Genomic DNA, 5,436 nt, shown 5'->3' on the forward strand with positions numbered 1-5,436 from the left:
CTGAAAACAAGCTAGTCTTAGAAGCTTGTCCCTGCCATTTCTGGGAGATGCCTTTCTGCAGAATGAACTGATGCAGGTAAACTGTGCAGGTTCTTTCCAACATGTATTTCTTAAAAATACTTTCTGTTCTGAGGTCTGCAAACTAACTAGATATCTTGTAGACTATTTCTAACATTTAAACTTTAAAATTCCTATTTGTTTTTATATATTTAACTGCTTTTTCTTCAAGTATTATTTAATCTTCCTTGTTCTTATTTGACATTTTATCTCTGTAGGTTAGGCCCCTCTTTAGCAGTGTTGTTAAAGAGGAGTTCTGATTGCTGAAGGATTTTTCTTCTTGAGTAATCTCTTTTTTCTTGCTAGCTAATAGTGTCTCTTGCTATTCTGCTTGATTTTTATTTAAAGGTGTATTTATTTTTTTCACTAGTTTCCATGCCAACTCTCATGGCTTTTAATTGTCTTATTTTTATTCCAAGGAGTTTTTTTAGTAGCTGCACAACCTTCTCAAAAGCCTCTTAATAGAAAGTCATATTGTCCATGGCCTTCCTTTTAAGTTCTTCACAGTAAGTGCTGGTGGCTGGAGGCTGGAGGCTGGATGCTGACTGACAGCTCAGGTACCAAGGAAGTGCTGGATTCTGACACAAACCAGGGCAAAGCATCGCCCACAACATGCAGCAGCAACATCTCTGAAAAATGTTTGATGGGCTTCAGTTTCTCAACATCAAACAGGATTGCAATAACCAGTAGGTAGTGAAAATCACCAACATCTAAAAGATTCCCAATGTCACCAGAGCTGTGTAATTATCTCATTAGATTTCATTACCTCTGATCATATTTTACATTGTCAATTTTAGACAGTTTTCCTGAGTGAGAGGCTCATGATATGACAGAGAGGGAAAACTTGTGTTTCTTTTCTTGTGGATTTCTGCTCTCAGGAATTTTATCTCATGAGGTGGCACAGACTTGTTCAGAAGTGTTGCTTCTTGCTCATCTCCATTTTAAAGAGAAATTCTGTACAACTGATCAACCTTGTTGTACAAGGTTGTACAACCACCTTGGTTTTGGTAGCCATGGACTATCATTTCTTCAGCATTTAGTTCCCTGGTCATGAACTTCCCATTTTCTAACTCAGCTCTACTTTCCACCCTATCTTACAACACATGGAGACATAAATTACTGATACCCTTTGGAAACCTTTTATGTACAAAAACTTCAAGTTTCTTAGTTTTGTCTAGCAGTTATCTGTGCTATCCTAAGTTTAATAAATATTTTATAGTTTGGGTAGTTTATTGTTCCTGTGGCATTTTTAGGAAATGGTATTATCTGTGCATTGCATACTGTTGGTCTTTTTTTCAAACAAGCTGTTATGTTTACATTTAAAGCCTCCCTGTTTGACCCCTCTGTGCATGGAACTGCACCACTTCCTATGTCAAGAAAGTAACTAAAGTAAATTTACATTCAGTAAATAAACTTAATACTTCATTATTAAGGGATTAACAGTAATAACTTCCATGGACAATTGCATCTTTATATATACCTGCTCTTTCACTGATATTTATGATAGCAGAGATCTCCATTTATACATAGAAATATATATATATATTTAATGTTTATCATATACATACATCTACATTTATACATAGATATGCATGCATATATACACCTATATAAAAATGAATTTAGTATTTCATATCCAGAAAGAAAACTGAAGGGGAGAAAAGTTCATGTCAAGTATCTAATTGGGCTTGTTTGGATCAAGGTAACAGACACAAAGGAGCCAGTCAGACACAAAGAGAAAGGGAAATAATGAGGTCAAACTCTTCCTATAAGTCTGCAGGTCTTTCTACATAGCACTGTGGAGAAATGCAACATGAAAATAACATGACAGAAACAACTAGAGTCCTTTTACTAAGTTTTTCTATTATCTAAAGTTGTGTGCTTTTAAGAGCTTTTTTCTTTATTTAATTTCAGTAGTCTGATTGTTCTTTATTTTTTCATGACCTAATGCAAGAGGGACATTAGTCTGTGCAGTTAAAAAAAAAAGTGCATATAATTCCAGTGTGCACAAACTGAATACAAAGAGCATAAATAGAAAAGCACCTCTGTCATCAGGGACATAAGGATTCAGAAGCACACTATAATGCTGAATAAACAAGGCCAGAGGTTTCACATCTAGTCCAGCTCTTTCCAAAAGCTGTTGCTTTTCAAAGATAAAAAAGAAAGCTAATCTGTGGCCATCATCACAAGTTCTGCAGCAGTTAATGAGTTTAAATTAGATTTAAAAACAAGTCTGGTGCACGTACCCTTTGCTCTCTAGATATTTTTACTCCTATATTTAAGTGACAGAAAACAATAACTGTTTTTCTTTTACTTTAATTTGCAAATATTGTTTCTCAGAATATTTCTTAGGCCTATAAAAGATTTCCAGCATGTTGTGTGAATATCATAATTTACCATTTACTGTATACCAGAATTGCTACTGAATATCTACAACATGATGTTGATACTAGGATGGGACCATCCTATTTTTCATCTGAAGTCTGCAGACAAGGATCAATCAGGTCTTGAATATACCCATTTTTGTTTCTTTTAAACTTACTGTGTACATCTCAAAGATGGACTGAGATAAACAGATATTAATGATATCTCTTTTCTTCTCCTGAAAGAGTTAATCATGTTTATGGATTTTTGTTTGGTAGTATAACTCTGAAAGTAAAAACTTCTTTCTGTTTATGTTAGAGGAGGCCCTTTGAAGAACTACATAGGGAACATCCTCATCTGTAACAACTTTATCAGACTTATCTTTGTTGAGGGTTCTTTCATCTTCCTTTGTGGAACATTCAGTCCTGAGTGTTCCTCATAAAGGAATAAATGTCTCCTGCTTTCAGTATGTATTGTATTGACCTGCTTGTACTTCTTAGAGAGTTACTTCAGATTTGTTTGTTACACTTTAACTAATTTATAACAGTAAGTTTTGTGTGATGGGTACAGTAATAGCAACATTATAGTGTGTTTTTATGCTGTCCTGAAAGAGTGAGATAAAATAGGTATGTACCTGTAATAGACAAATGGATTTTTATTCATGGATTCCTGATACCCAGTAAAAACTGAGCTTGTTTTCAATGTGGATTAGGTTTGTGGAGTAGTTACTTACTTGATGGTCTGAAAAATTCTCATTGGATTCTACAGGGAATATCATCAGGATATTATACTACACATAGACTAGATTTAAGGCTTAGAGAGAAGCCTTAATTAGTTTTAAGATCCCACATGACTTTACTTTAGGATTAGAGGTCTGAGTGCTCCTGTATTTTTTGATAACTGTTATTTACATCAGCTCACACAGAGCCACATGCACAGCTCAGAAGACCCAGATAAGAAGTTGCCAGGAACTGCTCCTCCAGCATGTGTCCTCTTTTTTATACCCACTAATCCTTCACCAGCTTTTTACACATGCACCTTTTGCACCTTTCTTCCCTCACAATGGTGACTCTCCCCCTGACACTTGCATTTTCATTTTCCCTCCTTCATTTTTCTTTTTTAAAGCAATTCTTTTCCTGTCCTTTCCCCACAACCCCTGCATTGTCTTCTCATCTCAGGAGGACAAAGAATCAAGTTGTTTCCTTACCTGGTTAATTTTTGTCATCTGTTTTTCTGGCTGTCCACAAGAGGAAGAAAGGGAGCTGCTGGTTTGGTAATTGCTGTCCACTGGAACCAGTAAGGCACAGTCTGCTGACAACTGGAGCCAGTAACAGTCAGCCTGGAGAGGAAACAAGCTCTAGTGGTTGGTGCCAGCATGGAAGCTATTGCTTTTAGTTTGCACACACATTTTAAATAAACTGCTCTTCACAGCAGCCAAGGACTCCTATCCCCTTGCTAAACCCCACATGGGGGATACCTTCCTTCTTAGCACTGAGCAGCTTCTTAGGCCACAAATGACCTTTGGGTGCCTGCATTTCTGGATGCTTCACATAAGAATTCTTTCTTTGAAGAAAGAATTGATCTTTGAGAAGATGTTGCTCCAGTCACTGAACTGCTGGTCCCAGCACACTGGTTGAGCAGTGCCCCCCAGATTTGATGGGTAACACTGACCATTCTTGCACACACAAAGAGAAAGCCTGCAGCTTGCTAGCAGAGCAAATAAACAGGGAAGGAACCCAATTACACTTGTGGCTTCTTGTAGGTCATTTACCTTTTGCCTCAGCTGAGAGAAAAAACAATCACATGCAAACCTTTCTAGCCCTTTTATAGGTAACCTTGTTCTTCACACAGGAAACTGAATGCTGTACACATTCAGTTAGATTACTACATATAAATTTAGTTTTATCTTTGTGTTCTGGTTTCCTGTTGGAGCTGACCTCTTCTTTTCCCAAGCCATTCTTGGGAATCAGCCTTCTGCACAGAGCTCATGTGAATTTTCAGGGTTTTCCAGGAATCACCTGAACATTTCCTAACTCAGGATGATCACAGTTCAGGGCAAGCTGGCATGAAGGCTTCACCATCTGATAAAAATCCTACGAAAACATGACATCAGGACAGCAACAGAAAAGTTTTCTGAGAGTTGAGTTCAACATTTCTATATATTAGAACTGTTACAACTTCTTTAAATAATTTCATGTTCAGTCTGAATTTTCTGTATTCTTGTGTTTTTCTTCAGAATTTCACACTCAGAGCAGTGGGAAACCAACACTATCTGGCTTTTTATGCTCTGTGATACAACAACAACAACAGCTAGTTCTGTGCTTGCTGAGAACATACATGAAAGAGACCAGCAAAACTTTATGGCCTTTTTGTACAACTGTGAAATAAATAAAAGTATTGTGTTTTAGTTATGAGTGGTGCTGTAATATAATATTCCCTTTAAAAACAAGAAACATTTAATTTCATTCTCTATCATGTGAATTTAATTAGCAATTAAATAGTACAGATGTGAATACACAGTGATGAACCAATCTGTGGAATTTGAAATAAATGTCAGCTGGAGTTTGTAATACATTATGTGGGCTTAGTTCTGCATAATTCCATTAGGAACAATAGGGTGGAGAGCCTTATCCTAAATTATAAATAAATAAATACACAAACAAAACAATGTTTATTTCCATACAGACTTCTCAAAACCACTTGTGGAAACATCATGTCTAACAATATTCCCTGAAGAGAGGCATTCAACACAGGCAGGGAAGTGACATTTGTTTTGTTAGATAACAGAATTGCACCACCTGGCTGTGTGCACCTGACCCTCAAAGGGTCCTGCAGGAACTGACAAGGGCTGGTAAGAGCTGCTGCTGATCTTAACTTCTTATGCCATATTTCTTCTTCACTGAGCCTTCCAGTGCAGCAGCTTTTCAGCTCTCCACTCTGAAGTAGCAAAGGATGGATTCTAGGGTCACTGCAATCCTAAATAACAAACCCCAAAACAGAAATACAAAGGGCAAA

The sequence above is a fragment of the Zonotrichia albicollis genome, chromosome 7, assembly GCF_047830755.1.
Source record: "Zonotrichia albicollis isolate bZonAlb1 chromosome 7, bZonAlb1.hap1, whole genome shotgun sequence".
NCBI classification, from domain to species: domain Eukaryota; kingdom Metazoa; phylum Chordata; class Aves; order Passeriformes; family Passerellidae; genus Zonotrichia; species Zonotrichia albicollis.